Genomic DNA, 22404 nt, shown 5'->3' with positions numbered 1-22404 from the left:
CAGTCATTTTTCATGTCAGCTGCAAACGGAAGAAAGGGTGATGAAGCTATTTTGCAATAGAGAGGAGTGGAGATCTCGCCTTATACTCATCTGAAGAATTTCTAATTCAAAGTATTGCAATGTTATCCCTGCTAAAGTTTCAGTTCTCATAATATAATATCAGATGAGAAAATCCTGCGTAACGTCTGGTATGTCAACAGAACTGTTATGGTTCTGAGCCTGGTGGTGGTGTACGTGTCTTCAGAGTTGCATTTTAGAGCTCTCCTGCCAGTGTAAAGGGAGTTTATATTTCTGTAACTCTAGTGGGGATTCCTTTGGCTTGACACAATCCGGGGAATGTCTTTCAAACCATGTACATACACAGAACAGATGGCTTTCATGGGAAGGAGGAACTACCATTCAGTGTATAGGAGATTATTTTTTTTTTTTTCCATTTCTTGCGAGCTTTCTAACTTGAAATAATCCTTCCACAGATACTGCATAATGGGAAAAATGTCCTGATTCTCTCTTTTTCTAGCCACCTCTTTTTTCCATTTTCCTGTCAAATTCAAGGAAAATTGCATTTCTCAGATCCTGAGGGTAGGGTTTTGGGTTTTTTTGAGCTTTAAATTTAGTTCCTACTGAATTTGAGCATTTGGAGTAAACGCTGAATTACTGAAACTCAACCTTAGTGGAGGATTTGACAATACCGGGTACTGTTTACTTCCTCTTGGGCACCAATGCAGTCTGACCAAAATCAGAAATTTAATTATGGACATTGCTGCATATGAAACATAGCTGTGTATGAAAAATCATTTTTAGAATGTAATGCATTGTGCTTGTAATTTGATTAAATACAATAATTTTGTAGTGTCACATAGCAGCATCAATGAGTGGTTTTTTGTGATAAAGTACAATATAAAGTACCACATAAAATAATTAAAGATCATGTTTTACCTAATTTTCACACTCTTACATTTAAAAGGTTGTCAGCATAACTGGATAGTTAAATAATAAATTGGCTGCCCCCTGCAAACATTGATTCGTTAAGTGGCTCTACTTTCTTATTACCATGCATTTGATTTCCAAGTCTTGTGAACTTACAGGAAATCAACCTTTTTTGGCTATAGAATAGCAGTAAATAGAACTACTTCTGCTTTTATGTTACCCACTTTTCTGCACTTTTGTCAGTCTGGCAGTTAATTTCTCATAGATTTTGTTATTATTTCTCTATCTTGATAAAAAAAGATTACAACAAGCAGCTAGATAAAGGAAAACAAGACAACTTCAAAAAATTGGTATGTAGCTATCTTGAAAACATTTCCTAGTTACTGCAAAGGAAAAGAACAGGAGCTGTAAGTTAATACTGAGCTGCCTGTACAATAATGAATTACAACCTGACATTAGAGAAAAAAAAAAAAAAAAAAAAAAAAGTAGTCTATTGTAATTCTTTAATTGAAAATGTATAATTATGGAATTGTTGCTTGGATACCAGTCATATTCTTATGAAAATGAATTTCCTTTTATTAGCAGGTAGATTTATTTGATGATACTACAGAATTGTAGGTTAATTTAAATCTACTAACCCTGTGTCATATCGATACTGTTCTGCTACGTTTTAAATAAAACGTGACTTCTAGTGCCAAGTTCTTACTTTCCGTCTGAATATTTGCAAGTGCTGAGATTACATATTATCTACAGCCAGAGAACTAAATTAGCAAATTTTAAAGAAGATACATGAAGACAATGTATCAGAAATAGATGAGCAAAAATTAATGAAAATGTGACAAAACTGAATCTAGATACAGAGTACTTTTACGTTAGACCTGAGTGAATATAATAGGAATTAAGAGCATATAAGTGCAATGTCTGTTTGAACCGCATCTCTTAAAGACAGCAGGGAATCACTGGAGAAAAGAAGTTGCATTTCTGTGCTTGTTTTGGTTGTGTTAAGATTTAGGAGTCTCCCACCAGCTTCCAGCTTTCATCTGAGAGTATGAGAATTAGCATAGCCTAATGATGGTTTATTGAGAGATAATGAAGATACCATCAGCAGGTCAACTGACCACGCAGACTTTGCCGAATCATCCCAGCCAAACAAAAATTATAGGCACTACATGTTTACTTCCATCTTGCTTTGGATATTTTGACAGAGGTGGATGAAGTTGCACCGGAGGCTTTTTTCAGTCATGTCCAGTGATAGGACAAGGGGCAATGGGTGCAAACTGGAGCATAGGAGGTTCCACATAAACATCAGAAAAAACTTCTTTACTGTGAGAGTGACAGAGCCCTGGAACAGGCTGCCCAGAATGGTTGTGGAGTCTCCTTTGCTGGAGACATTCCAAACCCGCCTGGATGCCTTCCTGTGTGATGTGCTCTAGGTGACCCTGCTCTGGCAGGGGGTTGGATTAGATGATCTTTCAAGGTCCCTTCCAACCCCTAAGATTCTGTGATTCTGCTTCTGTGATTCTGACTTGTTGGGCCAGTTAATCTTGACCAGAGCAAGCACCTATTTTGACTGCAGTGAGTGTCTAGGAGCTCATTGATCTGCAATCTTCACTTTAAGAGTGTACTAGAATTAAAAAGTGTGTTTCTGCACCATCCAATGCGGCTTATACCGCTAATTATATTTTGCGTGTTTTTAAAGCAGAGTATTTTTTCTATGGATGAAGCTGGTGCCTGCAGGCCAGGGCAGTGTACTGATGGTGCCCCTTAAGAGGAGGTGATTTCAAGACTTGCAGACTTTCTGTGCATGGAGATTTGTAACCAATTCTATCTTAAATAAGGTGTTACAATTACGTATGAGGTCTTCATCAGTGATGCCTCAGACATCAGAACTGCTCTCATTTGTGAACACACAGGCTGTGCTGTTAATATTTGCTCCCTTTACGCAGTGAGATGTAGGGACAGTGTTCACCTTGCCAGATAAAAAAACATGAACTGCAGCAGCCACTCAGACTGCAAACTGCCTACACTGTGTGCTCTTAAAGCAGTATGTGTTTGAAAGACACATTCTGCATAACCCTTAAAAACTGTTTCATGCTTATTCAAAGGGATCATGAATTTATTCAGGGCCATCATCAATTGTGACACCTTTATTTATGGCATAAATATGACCTGTGCTTTGATCCTGCAAAATCCTAGCGTAGTGGTTTGCTGCTGAGCCTTGTTCTTTCTGATGGCTTGAGGTATCCTGCATCCCCTCCTTGGTCTTTCTACTGCAACCCTGAGCTAGAGAGCACCAGTCACGGCTTCTCTGGGAGTGAAACGTGACCACTAGGGACCTGGTTTGTGATTACCAGCTAATTTTACATAGGCCACCCTAGAGCTGTTGGAGACAAATAAATCACTGCAGAGTCGTTCTGTATTTAAGCCTCTGAAAGGCCTGTAAAAATATTTGTTATCCATTTGGCAGCTGGAGCAGGAAACATTCATTTGCCATTTAAGTGCATGTAAATAGGGAAAAAGCCCATTAAACTGCAGTGGATGGGACCATCTACCGTGAAATGATAGCTGATCATTTTGATAGAAATAGTTGATGCTATAGAATTTTTTTGTGTTGGAAGCAAAAAATTATTCCCATTTCCTCATAAAGCAATTTAAGACATCCCATTTTTTGTTGATGTCACTTCCAGTGTCTCATGTTGGCTCATCACCAAGGCTTCTCTCCCTAAAAATGCTTTCAGGACACCCACAGGGTGGCTTGTAGGATCTGATGGAAGCTGTATCTATAAAATAATAAGGCCTGTTTTTGTCTTTTGTTTCAAACTCTCTGTTCCCCCTGATGAGGCTTGTCTCCCATTCTTGGGAATGGCTGAGCAGCCAATCTGGTCATGGAGCCTCTGCTGTAAAAAGCAACTCCCGAGCTCCTTTCAGATGAGTACTTCCTAGGCTAGCAGAGAGGGACTTGTTGACATTAAACAGAATTATTTACAGGTAAAGGAGCTTGCTTAGCACATGATTTGTTTTATACATAAAAGATATTGGGGATTACACTTTTAATGCTGTTTTTCAGCTGTAAAGAGAGACAGTGAAGAAAGCTGCTGCATCTCCAGATTTGTTCCAGCTCCTCACTTGGGGCCAGGCTTTGATGCCACTGCACCCTCTGGGGTTGCTCTGGGAGGAGAGCAATGGGTGACTTTTTTTTTTGGCACAAAGATTGCTTTAAAGAGCCAATCCTCACTCTACCCAGCCCAGCGAAGGAAATCCTGTATGAACTGGAAAGTGTTAGAAAGGATTTAATGAGATTATCATGAACTGTTACTTCACAAAAAAATCTTAAACCCACAAGCAGCTGTGCTGTGTAACTGGGGACAGGTGGAGGAATGTGAAGGGCTAAAGAAGCTGTCTACTTATTTAAAGAGGAAGAGCCAATTTTTTTTTTTTTTTAAATGTTTAATATGTATTTAGCTAAGAAGACTGAAAGAAGCAAACAAAACCTTACACCAAAAAAAGAGATACTGTTGAATTCAAGTATCTTCAAATGTAGATTTAATTTTAACAGTTTTGCAGAAGCAACAATACTGAAATTACCACTTGAAAATTCACTAGCCCAGTGGACTCTGCAAGCTCCTACTCACCTTCAAGTTGATCAAACCAGTTAGAAGTGATTCAGAGAGGTTGTATTGTGTCAACATCACATTAGGGATTGCTTTGAGGCATCTTCTGTAGTAATACAAAGAATTTAGTAGCAGTGGAGTGAAATTTGGTTTGGGGGGTTTTTTTGGTCTTTTTCTAAATGTGCTTCTGGTAAACCTGTGAATAGTTCTGAGATTTATTTTGATGCCAAGTACTGCTTGTGCTCTTTGTGACATTGAAGTCATGAATTGCATTTACTTGCTGTGTGTTTGGTTACTTCTGTGATCTTTGTGAACCTGCCATTATAGGAGGGTTATAAATAGCGGGTGTATATTGTGGTGTTAACCCTCCTGGAAGCCTGGGTACCTGAAACCAGTTTGCCACTGGGGTTCTTCGGGATGATCTGCTGAGAAGTCCAACCTATAGAGCAATGTGATTGCAAATAGAGGAATGCATTGTTTTGTTCAGTAAAAAAAAAAAAAGTGATTTCAACTGGAAATTGTTAACCAGTAAGAGGTATGAGAGGAAAAAAAAAAAAATTCCTCTGCAAGCATTTATTGTCAGATTATTTCTGGCAGATGCCAATCTTGAATTTGTAGGACACTTTTCAAATCCATCAGACATGCATGGGGGAAGAGACAGGAATAAATCTGTGTCTGTGTCCATATATTGCTTGGGAGAATAGATTAGAGGCAGAAATGCAAACTGTGGTGAAAGAAAATCCTGAAAGATGAAATTATGTACTGATAAGATACTGTATCAAGAGGCTCTGCTATTACTTACTTGGTGAGAACACTTTACATTATAGAACTATTACCTATTATTTTTATGCATACTTAAAACCTATTAGCATAATCTTTCTGAATTATAAAACAAGACAAAATTTATGATAGACTGTTTTGTTGATGTAGGTTTAAACCTTGATGTTACATGCTTTCAAACTTGTATGTTTGCTTGGTGTTCCAACCACCTTGAAAGCTCTTGCCCAGCAGGGAGATGGTTGGTTTGCCTCATGACTTACCAGGCAGGAGTTGACATGTGCCGAGATGCACGTGTCCCTTAAACTCCGTAACAGTGTGCCAAGAATAGAGCTGAGCCTGTCTGCTCTTGACCCTCAACCCATTTTACTGTCCAGACCAGTGGCTAAATTTATGTTCCCAGGTGGCAAAAGGGGTTGAAGAGCAGCTGCCAGCTCTGTCCTCAGCAGGTGAGAGGATGGGCTCCTGGGAACAGGGGTTTTCAGGCCCCTACTGGGAGGCTGGCTGCCAATCTCGCCTACTGATGAGAGAGAAAAGCCTGGAAAAAATAGCATGTGTTATTAGAAGAGTTTTTTGATCAGTTACAGTCCCTCTTCTTGCTCTCCTCTGTACCCACCCATCACACCAAGCCATCCCTCTCTGTTGGTCTTCCTCTTCTGTCATCTGACAGCATCACTCTTTGGCATATTGAGAGGGAAAGGAGATACGGAAATTGCTGTGTTAACCAGGAAGGCAATAGTAAGAAGTAATACTTCTGGAATTAGTTTGGATATGTTAGGCTTTGGAGGAAAGAGTGACTTGAGAGAAGGAAAAAAATAAGTATCTAAATTAGCTTAGAACAAAAAGAATCAAGCAATCTGCAAGAGATTTACTAAAGTGATATGATTAGGCAGGTTAAGGTATTTTTGGCAAATGCCTGTTGTCATATATGAAATCCTGATATATTTCCTAAATGTTAAATTAAATTTGAGTACAAAAAATATCCTTCTTGTCATCTTGAGCGAGTCCATGAAATCTTCTGCTTTGCACAGTGAGGAACGTGAATTAAACATTTGACTCCAAACAACAGATAGAGCTGATGTCTGAAAGTGACTGTGTCACTTAGTGCCACATCCCTCTGGGAACACTGCATCCATACTTGGCCATCTCAACTGATAAAAAGGTACAGCAGAAATAGGTGGGTAATTAAAATATGATACGAACTATCGCCTAGTGGAGTGAGGAATTGAAAATTTTGGGGCCAGTTAGAGAGAACTTCAATAAGAGGAGACAGAAGAAGGAAAATAAAATAATACATATAAAAAGAGGAAGAAAATTGGATTCTTTCATTTAACCTTTTATGTAATAAAAGACAGGAGACATCCGAATGAAATTAAAAAGCAATGTGTTTAAAAATTAATAAAAAGCAAATACCTTTCTTTGGAGACAGGGATATAGACCAGTTGAGCTGTTGGTCTGCTGCAGTGTGTCAATGCAGAGATCACTATGTTAGATGATGTTTTGGAAATTTTTAGTTAAATAGATAGTTTGCATACTGATCCTCACATGTGATGAAATGGATGGTTTGCTGTTTGTATTTTAAAAAAATAATACATTATAGCACTTAATGCACAGCCACAGCAGGCTCTCACTAGGAAGTGTACCTCCTGAATGCAGTGAGTGTCCAAACTACTAAGGGGAATGGCTTAAATTAAAATTTAGAGAAACTGGTAGTAGATTTCCCTGTGCCATCATCTTGGATATTATCCCTTTTAGTGAAAGCTACTAGATCGTCTTATGCCTGAAAACTAGCTCCTTCTCAATATATTTTTCCAGTAGTTTAATTCAAAGGTCTTTTCACCTCTCTTGGCAGTGTGCTGCTCCTTTTCAAGGACTTCTGATATATAACTGAAAAATAAATGGGTTTAAATTGGAAGGAAAGAACCCAGCAACCAGCCCTGGAAAATCAGCAGAACTTCTCCTTAATGAGATGCATCATATTGTGAACTCCCAAACTGCAGCAACAAACCCTCCATCATGGAGAGCATCTAAAATTGAAAAAGAGCTAACACACTGAACTCTTCAGGGTATCCTGTCCAGGGCTTTGGTGGATGAGTGTTTGCATTTCATAATTACTTATTTCCAGTCATGTGAAAAAATGCCTAAGCTCACTGCTACTGCCAGAGTGGCCAGCTGTGGAAGAAAGAAAGTTTACTTGGCCTAAGTAAGTTTAAGAGTTAACAAGCATGTTCCAGCAAAGCACATCATACATTCATATTGTACTGATACGGGAAAAAAAATGTATTTGAGAGCTAGGTGTGATAGTGTGGCTGCTGCTTTGTTTCCATGGAAGTTTGCAGGCTGTAGAGTCTGTTTTTTTCTGTAAGGATGATACTGTACGAGAATTTAGACTTTACAAATTATGTTGGGCCCTGCCGGTAAGTACATTTCAAAGCAGCACATGTATCACCTGCTGTGTGCTCTTACTTACTCCTGACTCTCATAATATAAAATAATTGTGCAGACTGAAACAGAAGGTTTATAAAACTAGTTGTAATTCTTGTGAAATAAAGTTTAAACAGAGGTGTCAGTCATTGCAACATGAAACATTTTAGTGGTTAGTGATGTTTATAACATTCTTTACAAAAGAACAAGTTGTTTGGGGTAATGGGTTTAAGTATTTGCATGTGGTGAACAATAGGTTCATGAGTTCTTAAGGATGTGATTTGCTTTAAGACATACTGAAATTACTCTATTTTTAGGAATGATTTTGAGACTTCTTTTAAGTACGAATAGCGAATAATAGAGAGAAGGGTTTGGATAGTTTGGCTTTTTTTTTTTTTTTTTTAAAGGACTTGGCAAGCCTTTGTTTTCCTTCCCTCCTCCCTTCAGTCTGCCCACCGCGCCCCCCGCCTCCCTCCCCCCCCCCCCCGCCCCAATTTGTTAAAGACGAATTGTTGTCCCTGGTAACTGCAGAGAATTTGTTGAAAAGCACACTTTTAGAGGACAATGGTCCCCAAATATGCTGTGGCACAGCTTTAAACTTTATTAAGTATGTCTTGGTCTACCCTCACCTCTCCGGAGTTAAAGGGAAGAAAAGTTTGGCAGCCTCCATGCTGTGAGTGTGATTGATGCCCAGAACATCTGAGGGACTTTTGTGTCCAGCATGCTCTCCATGAGTGCATAATGTGTGAATACTCAAATAAGGTCAGCCCTTATCAGATGTAATCTAGGCCTGAAAGCAGATCAACGGTGACAGTCATACCCCATAAGTGAGAACACAAATCATCCTTGCATGCCTTGGACGCCTTATGGGATTTTCTCCCTTTTCGCTCCCATTTTACCCGTCCCAAATGGGGGGGGAGGTGACGGAAGGGAGGGGAAGCTTTGGCAGATCTCTGGAACAAAAAAAAAAAAGAGACAAAACCCAGAGGAATACATGCCTGGAATACTAGACAGCCCCTTCAGCCAGGCAGCAGGGGGAGGGGGGCTGTTTGCAAGGCAGTGGCAGTCTCTGCACAGGGGCTGGGGTGTGCTGCTCTCTCGGGGCTGCTGGTTGGAGAACCCCACTGCTGGAGTGGGGTGGGAAGGAAGAAACCTGGGCAAAAGAGGTTCAACTCGCTTCTCCGGCACCTTTTAAAGTCTTTTCAGAGATTTTTAAGCACATCACAGCTTTTGTTGTCTGCGTGTCCCTGGGTTTGAATACCTCAGTTTTTCAAAGTGGAGTGAAAGCGTCTTTTGTTCTTTTTAAGTTTGTGCTCCACGAATGGGGACAGTGTTTCACCACAAAGCAAGTAAAAATATTTGAGAATAAAATAATTCATTTCTGCCAGCTTTTGTGGAAAAAGCGTTGCTCAGCAGGTTTCATCTGAAGGAAGAGCCTTCCATTTGTGGATATGACTTATTGTAGTTTAAGTACTGGATTGCTTTTTAACAAGGAAAAAAAAAAAGAGAGCAGCAATGAAATGTTGTTAAATTAGTCTCTGGATTTGTGCTTCTGCTTAGATAAAGGATTTTTATGGGCAAAGAGCTTTTACAGAGCACAAAATATATAAGAAAATAGCATAATTAACAGGAAGAAATAAAATACATCGTTACATCATTGATGATATTAACAACTCTGGAAACAATGATGTCATCCACTATGATATGAAAATATTTTTCCCACATTTATGATAACTCAAAAATCTGAATTCCATTTTCAGAAATTTAATGTCCCTATCAGAGCGGTAATTTGCAATACTTTTGCTTGCTTACATACTCTATATGAATAAGTGTGTAATACTGATGTGTTCCCCAGGATTGAGGAGGGGAAGATCCATGACAGCCTGCCCTGTAATTGCAGCATGTTACTGCTTGCTTCATTTATTTATTTTGCTTTGTGGTCTAATAATCACAGGAGTGCCCTGCTCCCCATTGAGAATGCACCATAAAAAAGATTTCTTAGTTGTAGCTCACACCTCAAACTCTGAAGACAGCAGAGAAACATGAGCAGGACTGGAACACCTGTCTTATGAGGAAAGGCTGAGAGACCTGGGGCTGTTTAGTCTACAGAAAACTGAGAGGGGATCTCATTAATGTCTGAAGGGTGGGTGTCAAGAAGGAGGGGCCAGTCTCTGCAGTCATGCCCTGTGATAGGATGAGGGGCAAACTAGAACACAGGAAGTTCCATTTCAACATGAGGAAAAACTTTGTTACTATGAGGGTTACAGAGCACTGGAACAGGCTGCCCAGAGAGGTTGTGGAGTCTCCTGCTCTGGACACTTTCAAGACCCATCTGGATGTGTTTCTGAGTGACCTGCCCTAGATTCTGTGGTGGTCCTGCTCTGGCAAGAGAGGTGGACTCAGTGATCTCCAGAGGGCCCTTCCAACTCCTAACATTCTGTGATTCTGTCTGTAACTGCAAACAATCTCCTCCTTTTTCTTCCCATCACTGACCTGTCACCTCTTTGCTGAACGGAATGGTATTATTCATTTTAAGGTCAGAAACACTGGAATATGTGACAGGAAGGAAATGTCTTGTATCATCAAATCCATGACTGTGTCACACTAGTTTACCCCCTCTTTCCCTTCAAAAAAGTTATCAAGATATATGCTAATGTATGCTTTCTTTTTGGCCACTGTCCCCAGGAGGAATACCACCTGATATCCATCTATTCTCTATGGATTTGCAAGGAAACCTGATTTAAAGAGATAAATAATTGACTCTCAGCCTAGAAGAGTGCTCCTGCCATCCATACCATATCAAATGCCTGTGGTCAATACTGAAAAAGAGCTGATGAAAGCCAGGAACTTTTTAAGAGATGCTCTACCTTGGCTAACTTTTGTGTGCCTACTTGCAGATCTCTGCTTTCCTTCAGGGAGTCAGACTAGCTAACTGTGGACATCTCAGTAGACGTTTACCTAAAGTGCCCAATCGTGCAGCTTTCCAGTTGTATTTGAGGTTCTTCCCACTATTTTGGCCTCGCTGCTGCACTGTTCATTACATCTGTGGACAGATGCAAACATTAATTAAAGACTGATTTTTAAACATTTATGTTTACTTTAGTCTGCATAAGAAACCAGTTTTTTAATGCATTGATTCTGCTGGCATCCTAAAAGCTGTCCCAGTTAGATTCCCCACACTTTTGGTGGTAGTCTTTCAGATTCAGACACTTGCAGACCTGAATTCATCCAGTCCTTTGTGGACACACAACTGGGGCCCGTGGTGTCTGTTGTGAATATCCAAAAATAATGCTGCTCTTGTATCTTCTAGCCAAAAAGGTCATAGGAGTGCCATGCTATGTTTGATGTCAGGAGAATGGTCTGCTTTGTAGCATTTGGTGAAAGACTTGTGATATGTGGCAGTTTGAGGTTTTTTGTTTTAGTAATAGAAACGTTTTAAATGGTGTCAGGAAATGATAAAGCATTGCTCTAAGGCTTTGTTTGTTGTTGGGGTTATTTTGTACTTGTATGGGAGCTTGGGAAGGAAACATCAAGGCTACTTTTTTGAGGATAGCATATACATTAAGTAGGAAGTTTAGAACCAAGATATTTTTTCCCATGAAAACTGATATGTGGGGAGCAAATCTGTAATTAGGACTCCTATTAGAAAATAAATAGTATAGACATTGCCATTTCTCTCTCTTGCTATATATTCCAATGAAGACACATGAGAAAGACTGAAACATTCTTTTCACATGTATGATGTATCCCAGTCATGTGCATAGAAATGTATGCATTGCAGTTGCATTGTAAAATCTTGTAGTAATTGAGCAGGTGGTAGTGCTTTAAACAAAAGGATGAGGAAAGAAGAATAAATTCCATATATTGCGGGGAAGACGAGTATTGTTCATCACATTGGTGATAGCTGATCAAGGTCTAGATTGTGAATGTTTCGGCCAGATCACTCTCAGTCATGTTAAATTGAATTTTACTCTGTTATTACTAACTGTTGTATGGCAGCTGTTAGGCAGCCACTTCAGAGATTTTCACTTTGCTAGGCATCATCAAAGATGTGGATCTTCCCCAGAAAGCTGGTGGATCACGTTTTTGGAGCAAAATACCATTTGAAGTGTGGTAGTGGAATTTACCCGCTGAGGTGCCAGGCTCCTATCAGCTACAGCAGTCTGGTGTCAGTGCCAAACTGAAAAAACATAATAAAAAATGAGCTAATGAATCACAAACCCTGTTTTTTTCTCATCTATATTTATAAAAAAAAAAAAAATAACAGGGCTTTCATTAATAATGACTCTATGTTGATACGGAGTTTATTTGTAAATACTATTTACCCCTGCTTTCACTGTTGTTGTTTTTTTGGGTTTTTTGTTTGGTTGTTTTTTTTGTTGTTTGTTGTGGGTTTTTCCCCCCTCATTGGTAGTTGGGAGACTTATTATTGCAGTGTCAGCCCGGACTGTTCCTGTTATGTTGCTTTATATATTGTTATATTTGTTGTTGTAGGGATCTCACTTGCATTTTGTTAAGAACATAGGCCACATACTTCTGCTATTTGATGCCATAACCGTCGTTCAAAAGGCTTGTTCCTAAGAGGCAGTTGTGTAGGTGAGTCACCTTGTGGGTTTGCATCCTTTGGTGCTACCTGGGGCAGTCTTTCTCATCTTTCTCTGGGGAATAGATAAGAATTGGTGTATCAGTTAAAAATAATATTTTGCTGAGGAAATATCCAGAAATTATTAACATAGAAGTCTAACAGACGAGGTGACTTAGTTTTAGTGCATCTAGTGGAGAAGTGGCACTGCTGTCGTGCACAGTGACACCGTCAGTGGTGAAGTTAAATCTGTGTGCACGCCTGATGCACTGACAGGCTTATAGGGAAGTCATGCACCGCACATGTGTCGAAGCAGCTCATTTAGTACTTGAAGAATTACACCGGCTTAGAAAGTGTTTATAACGGTTGCCCAGTGAAAAGCAGTTCCTGCTGCAGGGAAGGTGCCTTATCTTACATGAGGCCGTGCAGAAGTGTATCTTTCTGTGTTTCTCCTCTTACCTGGCTGCTCTCCGCTGTTGCTTGCTTGTACTTTCTGCCTGTGAAAGGGTCGCGATTGCCGAACACGCTGGTGTGGTCTCTCCGCGGGCAAGGGGACCGTTTGATGTGCGAAAGCCTGAAGCCGTTTGACAGGACGGCTTCGGCTTCCTTGTGGGGCTGGGGCTCTGCCAGGGCACGGGGAGTCGGGGGGGTCCCTCGCCCCACGACGGTTCTCCGCTTCCCCGGGGCAGCGGCCGGGCGGTCCCGCGCTGCCGCCGCCCTCTCGGCTGCCCTTTTGTTGCCGAGTCCCGGGGGCGGTGGCCCGGCGGGTGGCCGCGGGCCTGGCTCCCTCCCCCGCTGTCGGAGGGAGCCGCCGGGGGCCGGAGCCGCGGGGGAAGGGGGCGCGGCGAGCAGGCGGCGGGGCCGGCGGCCGCGGCCATGGGCCGGCGGGAGGAGCGGCGGTGGCCGCGGCGGCTCTGGCTGCTGGCGCTGCTCTGGCTGCGCGCCCGAGGTGAGCGGGGAGGGGGGGGCGGGCAGGGGGCAGCCGGCTTTGGGAAGGTGTCCGCGGACGGGGCGAGGGGGGACGGGTTTCGGCTCGGGACTGTCATTGTGACCCTGTGGGGCTGCTCGGAGGGACGGTGCGGGTGATGCTCCTGAGGCGCACGGCTTGAAGAAACAGCCAGCGTGATGAGGGGGGCTGCGGAGGAGGCCAATAAAGAGCGGCTCCCGGGGCTGTTTGCTTTGTGATAGCACAACTTGAGACTTCTTGCACCGAAAGAAAAAACTCTCAAAGCATCTGCGTTGAATTAAATCCACCTTCAGAAATCTTGGGCGTTTTAGGCTTACGCGTTTTGTAACTTTTATCTGTTTATCCCTTTTAACAGTGAGGGTTTTTAAAATAGTAACCGTGGAGTAAGAGACATTGTGCTGGTTTCATAGGAAGACTGAACATGTTCATGCCTCGGTTTTAAAAGGAAAGCATCACACTGTAATTGTAAGTGAAAATGCTGTATTTACCCATCAAGAAGCAAAAATTTGACATAGCTAATAAGAAAAGGGGGCAGTAATTAGCAGTGAACAGAGATTGTAAGAAGGTGGAATTTTGATTGACAGCAGAATCATAGCAGCGTTATCCTTCACAGAGACTGAAAGTAAGGAACGTGTATTAATGAGTTTGAAACCTACTTGGAATAATTAATTTGAAAACAAGTTCAGGATGTAGTAAATGAGATGGCGTATTTTTGTGAGTTTGTACGTGTGCTCACAGTAGTGTGCTTCATCCACGTACTGACATTCTTTGGAGGAACTGTAAAATTGCTGTCGTTGAAGAGACATTTTTCAGTTAAGCTTAGTGTCTTTTAAAAAGTGATAAATAATGAAAAACTCTTGATGTTTTGGTTTGGATGCTTTCGTCATGAAGCAACTAGCAAGCTGAGTATTTCATCTGAAAAGAGAGCATACTCAGCCAAGAAGGTTTTCCTTTCTCTCCCTAAATTAGTCAGTTTCTTTAGCTAAACAGATAAACTTTCTGTGACCTCACCTATAGCCCTTCAGCATCAACCATGAGTTTTTCTGATGCTTGAGAGGGTTTTATGCTGGCTTCCTAATAAGACTTGATAAAGCTAAGGAGCAGAAGAAACAGCAGCACCACTCAGGTAGTCTGTTTGTCCTACAAGCTTTCATGCGGTGGGATGTCCAGTGAAGCAGCTGGGCTTGGGTAGAGCACGTTAGTTGCAGAGCAGGTTTCAGAGCAGTACTTGAGCTGCAGGAATCTGGTGTACATATAACTGCATACACAGTTCAGATTCAAGCTTGCACTCATTGGTTGATGTTTTCTATCTAGTGTTTGAGTTGACTGCAGAAGTTGTATGTGAGGCATAGCAGCGAGCATGCTGCACAACTTTGCATGGGATGAGCAGATCTTACAACCTCTAGGTGATTTTGAAAACCTAGTTATTGCGGTCACACCTGACTGATCAGCTGTGGATATTTTTGCTGGGACCCTCGGTATTCTGCCAGCATCCTCTGCTGCCAAAGTAGAGAGTGCAGCTAGGGTTGCATCAATGCTTCTGAAACCAGGAGTCATAAATGTTTCTGAGTCTTGTTTCTCTTTTCCCTTTTAAAAATTTGATGTGTAAGAGCTTTGACACATTTTTGTGTGTGATCCCTTGAAAAACAAGGGGGTTCTTAGATTAACCTCGGAGTTATTCATGCCAAAATAATGTGCTGCTAAAGACATTGAGAATCTTGCTTGATGCAGTGACCTTCAAGGAAATCAGATGTATTCTGACTTATGAGCATCTGCAAGGGCATTAGGCAGATCTGTAGAAGAAAGGCAGCAGGTTGCTGAAAAACGTGCACAGGAAACTTCTCCTGTCCAGAAGACACCAAGATCTTTTCCTGTTTGCATAATTCCGGGCACAAAGATGAGCATGCAGAATGTATGCCAAGAGATAAGATCCTCAGACATTTTGTCTTACCAATGGTGTAACTGCAAGTGTCAGTAGGAGATTCCCAGTAGCATAATTTGAAACCCAGCTGCTCATGAGTTCACAGTTTGTATTTGAAATATATTCCCAACTTCCTGGCCCTTGGGAGTCAAACCTTTTATTGATTTTTGATCTCTTGTACAAACTTTTAAAAAATGTAACTAGTGGCTTGTTCAGCACAGGATATTTTCCCTTCTGAGGACTGTGTATTTCTTGAGCACTGCTCAGAGGGTGAGAGGCTTGTAATGGGAATTTTTGCCAGGGACTGCCTGTGCAGGTTCCTACGCGTGCTCTCACCAGATCCATGTCCTCCTCTTCCAAAATACTGAACACGAGATGGAATCCAGCCCAGGATTGCTGAGCAGTTAGAGAGAAAGTGATAGCAATTTAAGCTGGGTATTTTAGGATAATTTTAGAAGCTAAATCCTTGGAAAGAAAAACTTGTAAAGCTCTATGCATTGTGTTATTATATTCTTTATGTACTTATTTCTTTTAAGTTACATGACTAACACTTTGCTTCCTGCTACCCTGTGGGTTATAGGTCAGGGTCACAGTGCTCTAGGCAGTTTCAAGGCCAGAAGTCATTATGAAAAGAGAGCTTAAAATCAAATGAAGAGTTCTTTTAAGTGATTCAGTCCATACCTCCAGCTGAGAGCAAGGTTTTCTAAAGCTGTATTCATTCTATCTTGAAGTTGCTTAGTAGATGCTTCTATTCTTTCTCTTCAAAGCTTCTGCTTCCTTGCTGGATGATTAGACCAGAGACATGAATTATTAGCCTGTGAAGTCTGTCTTTTGCCTATACATATGGGAGGTTCTGATGGCTCCACATCATTACTAATGTAAAATATATTATTAATTTAATGGCACATTTGTACTGGATATAGGGCAGGAAGGCAGTGCCAAGAGTTTAGTCAGTTTCTCTGACGTGCATACAATATTCATTACGAATATTTGACTTCTCTTCAGTGATGAGGAGACCACAGGTTTCCAGGCAATCATTTCCAGTGCTTCCCTATTCTCACCTCTAGAAAAATTAGTCTTAAGTGTACTCTGGTTGTTTTTGCTCCAGTTCAAGCCCAGTTCTATTTGTCTAGTCTTGAGTGTCTCCAGTTACTCTTGCTAACCTCTGCTGTGCATTTTTCAGTCTCAATATATTCTTCACAGTGAATTACATGAGTGTTTTCATTGTGTTGTACCAGCTGTGTGTTGTATTATGTCAGCTGAACAGCACTCTAGCTTCTCCCAATCATTTTTCCAACTTCTTAAGAACATTTTTTAATACTATACCTGTCTTCCAGTTCATGTGCAGTCTTGCTTTTCTTATCTCCACATGGCCTACACTTTGTTCTAGAGGGAGTTTAAGTACTTTCAACAGGGCTTGTTCTCAACAAACTTATGTTGCCTATCGCTCATCTGTATCTGTTGTTTGGGGTATTTTTGGCTGAATTTAGTCTTCTTTTTTCTAAACTTGAAATCGAAGTATAAGGAAGGAAGACAGAGCAGTTCAGTCAGACCAAACTTCAGATCTTGTGGTCAGGCTTTTGGATTGAGCACTATTTTCTGTTTCTAACTTGCATCGCAAACTCTTCAAGGGTAATTTTCCGTACTGGAATTCAGACATAAGGAGATTTCTTTCTGAAGGAAATGTTAAAAAGCAAAGTCAATAAAGGTAACCATCGTTTGAAAACTGAAGCATAAATAGCATAGGCCAACAGCTAATTTAACTGGACATTTTGAAAAAATGCTTAGTTGAGCTTGATGATGCAGACTAGAGGGTTGTACTGTAAAGGAAACAGGTGATAAAAGCTCTTCTTGCCAAAACATCTCTTCTGTTGTTTTGGGGAAACTCTTCTCTATCGATAGTAAAATAAAAATTAATCTTAAGTAATGAAATAAAATTTAAAAAATTGCATAAGAGGTTGAGTCTTGGGGCAAAAGTGTAGTTTTGGCCCAAATCCCTTGCATCCGGCTGTATCAGAGCTATATGTGGAATGAAATGAGAGCCTTAACTTACTGTGAAAATGGAGCTTTGCAAACAAATGGATCTTTTCCTGCTCATCTTACCCATATGGGATAGAGGCAGGATATTGATTCGGCATATTTTTCTATCTTCCTACACTACTGTTGGTGGCATTCCAAGGGGATCCACAATGAGCATCTTTCCAAAAGGCACCGACCATGTCACAAGCTTGTCCTAAACTGGTACGTGGAAATCAGGGAGATGTATTTCTGAATGAGAGCATGGTGTTTGTGAAAAATATGGGGGAGAAATTATGAGAAAACTGGGCAGGAGCCAGCTGTATCTTAGAGGGGGAGTGTAATGCTTATGCCTATGGTGCTCTCTGTTGGTGTACTTCAGCTTCATGCTGTGGAGCAACATACCAGCCTTTACAATTAACAGATCCAAAGCCGCGGGGACTTTGAGTAGACACAATTGTTAATTATCATCACAATCTGGTGAATATATAAACCTGATGCAGCAAAATTCTTTGGTATAATTACTTGTCTTACAGTTCACTGCTCAAGGGATTTAGCAGGCAATAGTGTACTTTGGTTTAATCGAAAAAAAATCATGTTCACCTGCTGGTGTAGTTGTTGTCTGGCAAAGGGCCAGGCCTCTGCCTTCCGCCTCTCATGCTTGCTGTTCTTCGATGCATTTTAACACTCAGAGCCTTTGAGCTAAAAATTCTGGGAATTAGGAGATAGGACTTGACATTGTTTGGCTGGTTGAAAGCTGAAGGATGATTTGGGAAATAGGAGGATAAATAACCTTTGGGCTGCGTTACTTTAGAGGTAGCTATGTGGTGTAGTTGTACGGCACTCATTTAAACTAATAATTCTGTAAGTGTAAGGTGATCCTGGTTACCATATGGCAAAATCCACTGAAAGTATGAACCCAGCTGTTAAATGCATAACTATGACTGTGTGTGCAAGGGTTTTATACTGCAGCTATTATGTGGCATCCCCAGCTATTAATCTCTCACTATTAATCAGCAATAAAAGCAGCAATAAAAGCAGCTTGTGGTAAGCATCACAGATGCTTGAAATCTGATCTCTTTAGCATCATACCTGGAGGGAAGATAGCAATACCAGGCTCTTTCCTTCCTTTATTCCCTTCCTCCTTATTTTTCTAGAAGATATGGTTCAACTCAGGACATGTGAAGTGTACTTTGCGCCCACTTGTTCTGAACTGGAGTTGATCACCCACCAAGTGTTGAGTCCTTAGCTGTCTGGCTTTGACAAATATACTGAGTTTGAAGGCTTGACTTGTTTTCTGGTTTGTCAGATGCTTTGCTCATGTGATTTTTGAATGCTTTTTGTTCCAGACTCATCACTGGAAAGCAGAGTATTTAAGTGGACTGAAACTAGATGTTTCATGTGTTCCCCAAAGTAACCATGGAGTGTTTACTCAGGACGTTACTTCAAACACCTGTATGATTTTAAGCTTAAATGGTCTATTTGAAACTGACAGGACTGTCTTCCTTGAGTATTTGCAGAAGTGGAGGCTTAATTCCTTTAAAAAAATAACAGGACTGGTGTATAAGTTTGGTTATCTAGACCAAAGATAGTTCTATCTGTTTACTGACTTCTATTTGCAGCTCTACTATATTTTACTATTTTATGATGCAAACTGACTGTGGGGAGGTACTTTCTAATGCTACTGATTTTTATGATGTCTGTTTTTCTGTGAAGTCACTGTGCTGTTGCAATGCTACTGATCATAGATAATTTTTGGACTCTTACTTTAGAAACGGCATGTTCATGTAAATACAACTCAAAACATGCATGCTAAGAAAGTGTATTGCTCTTCCTCTGCTGAAATCTGCCTTTGCACTAGCTTAGCAATGTGAAAGGTACTCCAATCAGTGTATAAACATCCCAGAAAAAGGAAACAGGATATTCGTTTGTCTTCTGAAGAAGAGTTTGGGAAATGTTGCTTGCTGGGCTTCTTCAAATAAACCCCCCCAATCTTCTTTGGGACAGCTCTGCTGTCCTGGCTGATCCAGCAGGCCTGTAACACACCCAGGAGGCGTTCAAGGAGCACAAGGGCAACAGGTGTTAGTCTGTGTTCCTGCTTTGCTGAAGTAAAGGGTTTTTTGATTTCTGTTTTAAGAGTATTCAGTGAGCCACACAAAAAGCTGCAGCCCCTTTATTATTAATCAACAGAATAAATACAAATCTTGTCTATTAACTTTGTGAATTAAGTCACAGTTCTGTATTTGAAAGGATATTTGCATCAGGTGGGATCTGGAAGTAATTGATTGCTAAATGATCACAAAGATGAACTCCCTAAAAATCCTTCTGGGTTTCCCCCAAAAGAGAGAAGAGGCCCTTGAAAAAGAATGCCACCCTTCCTAAGACGATGGCCCGTAGAGGGATGAAAGGTAGGAACAGGTAGGAAAGGAAAACCTGATGGTGTTCTGTAGTAGCGCTGACCAGAGCCTTAATAATCATCCTAGACAGGCAAGACCTAGACTGTAGAGAGAAGGAGATGCTAGCTGTGTTTGGAGATTTTATGCAAGACATTTATCAATGGAAAAATCGATGTATTTAGTGCTTCCATGGCTTCATTTAACTGTAAATATTAATCTATGCATTCTTTTGTTCTTTTAACACATTGACTTTTCCTTTCACTGTCTTTTGAGGAAGCCAATACAAGTATTATGTTTTGATGAACAAATAGTCTGAAGATGTCTCAGAATATATTAAAAGAATCATGTATGTGGTTGGAAGGGACCTTTAAAGGTCATCTAGTCCAGCCCCCCCTGCAGTGTTCAGGGACCTTTTTAACTAGATCAGGTTACTAAGACCCTCATCAATCCTGGCCTTGAATATCTCCAGGGATGGGGCCTCTGCCACCTCTCTAAGCAACCTTTTCCAGTGCTTCACCACCCTTATTGTAAAGAACTTCTTCCTAACATCCAATCTAAATCTACTCTGCTCTAGTTTAAGGCCATTCCCCCTTGTCCTGTCACTATATGCCCTTGTAAACAGTCCCTCCCCAGCTTTCCTGTAGGCTCCCTTCAGGTACTGTAAGGCTGCTATAAGGTCTACTGCAGGCCTTCTCCTGTCCAGGCTGAACAATCCCAGCTCCCTCAGCGTGCCTTTGTAGGAGAGGTGTTCCAGCCCTCTGGTCATTTTTGTGACCCTTCTCTGGACTCGTTCCAACAGTTCCATGTCCCTCCTGTGTTGAGGGCTCCAGAGCTGGACACATTTGCTTAAATATCTGATGGTATTCCCTTGAATGTGGAACAGGGGGATTTCATTCATTCAAGCAGTATTCGGTGTCCAGGGCACGAAATCGTTACACAGAGCACTATATGTGATTTGAGCTTTTTCCCAGTCTTCGAAATACTAAACTTTTGGTGGATAAGTAGTAAAACATAATATTTCATTTGAGTGTGTTTATAAACATTTGATACAGTGGTGTCAGAGGCAGTATTTGCGGTCGCTGTTTCTGGAATGAGTGGTTTGAATAAAAGCTAAGCAGTCTGCAGGAAACATAAGCATCTCTGGAGCTCCATGAATACCACTGCTATAACATAATCTAACCCGGTTGGGTGAAAAATGTGGTTTCCTGTCTTCGTTTGAAAAAGTGTTTTTCAAGCTTACTGACATGCATCCTGCAAATTTAATTTTCATAAATATTTCATCTCTTTCTTATGCTCAATTTAATCTATCAAAGCCACACAGTGCAGGAGACATCTGGGATTGTGCTTAGGCAGCTGGGTTTCATTTACAAGAGGTTTCTAGCAAATTTCTCTTTCTTGCCAACCACAGAATGTCTTGGTGACTGTGCAGTAGCACTGGGAAATTTACTATAAGTGACACAGCTTCAGAAAAAAATGGGCTTAGTTTCTTCCTTTACCTGGGTTAGGTGTTGTCTGAGGTTTTTGATGGAAGGTGCTGTTTTGTGTCTGGTCAGCCTAAGCAATAAGAGAGCATTCCCTTACCCTGTTTTTTGGGGGTTTTTTTAAAGATGAAAAAGTCGGAGTAGTGTGGATGCCTGTTTTTAATTATTTTTTTTTTCCACAGTGTTCACTTACGAAAATGAAGTGACTAAAAACCCATCTGTGGGAAATCCTTACAAGTCAGCCTTAAATCAGAAAAGAACTTAAAAATACCTAATTTGCTAGTGTGCAGGTTCACTCTGTGCAGAAGTTTCCATGATTGTTACTAACCATGGCAACTTCCGTACAAAGAAGGTTTAGAACAGATGGCTAGATTTTCCTTTAATGAAAAAAATGCACAAAAACCATAAACTGTTATGTAGTGATTCACAATCCAATTCTATAATTACATATATAGTGATCAAGCAATATATGTCTTTAATAAGTTAATGATTAATTAAATATGCCATGTAAGGAATTGAGATTAAAAAATTTTCCACGCTTCTCAGAACAGAACTTATTTTGACAGTGTGTAAATCAGCTTTATCTCCTTTTGGCAAGTCTGTCTTATTAGAAATGTAAAGCAAGCACAAGCATGTGCTCTTTTTCCTCAGTGTTACCTTTAACTGAGCTTGGTTCCTTCTGCCCAGATAGATGCTGCTCACTGTGTAATACTTGAAGCTCTTACCAACTAGGATGTCTCAGCATAAGTTATGCAGCATCTTTGTACAAGGTAGAAGTATCTTGCATCAGTTTGATGAAAAGGTGCCATTTTGGTGGGTGGGTTAGGTGGGTCCCTCCATCACAGGCCAGTCTGGTGGTCTCTTGGGACTTGCTCTGGTTTGTTCTTTCAGCTGAACCAAACAATGTTTTTCTTCTTAAATCTGAATACATATTGATTAGATCAAAATGGCAATATACTAATCTTTTTTCTGTTGTAACTGAGTAACAAATGAAAACTCAGCATTTTATTTTGGTCATTAAGTATATTCTATTTGAATAAGGGCCACTGAGTAGAGTTTGTTGAATGAATTTTAGCTGACTGTGAGAAGTCACCAGCTGAAAATACAGCTACAGATGAAGAAATAACATTGCTGGCTTCTGAATCTGTCATTGCTGCTTTCAATTTTGCAAATAAATTTGGGCTTCGGGAGTATTCTTTCAGATCAGTTTTCAAAGAGCTGGAACATCTCATAAACTCTGTTATTTGTTAAGTGTAGGTTTCAGCATGTTCTCTTACCAGTTCAGTTGTTAGTAGCTGCCTG

At 40.7% G+C, this 22404-nt stretch overlaps 1 protein-coding gene across 1 annotated transcript in view; it reads left to right on the top strand.

The window, feature by feature from the left end:
* The first annotated feature begins 13664 nt into the window (after positions 1 to 13664).
* The window catches only part of BMPR1B (bone morphogenetic protein receptor type 1B), a 76653-nt gene continuing 67913 nt past the window's right edge, over positions 13665 to 22404 (top strand). The window contains exon 1 of the mRNA XM_051617620.1: positions 13665 to 13753. The gene's annotated coding sequence lies outside the window, so the exon portion shown is untranslated. The remainder of the gene's footprint in view (positions 13754 to 22404) is intronic.

The sequence above is a fragment of the Apus apus genome, chromosome 4 (genome assembly GCF_020740795.1).
Source record: "Apus apus isolate bApuApu2 chromosome 4, bApuApu2.pri.cur, whole genome shotgun sequence".
In the NCBI taxonomy this organism is placed as follows: Eukaryota; Metazoa; Chordata; class Aves; order Apodiformes; family Apodidae; genus Apus; species Apus apus.
The sequence above is the reverse complement of the archived record's forward strand: the minus strand, read 5'-3'. Positions and strand labels throughout refer to the sequence as shown.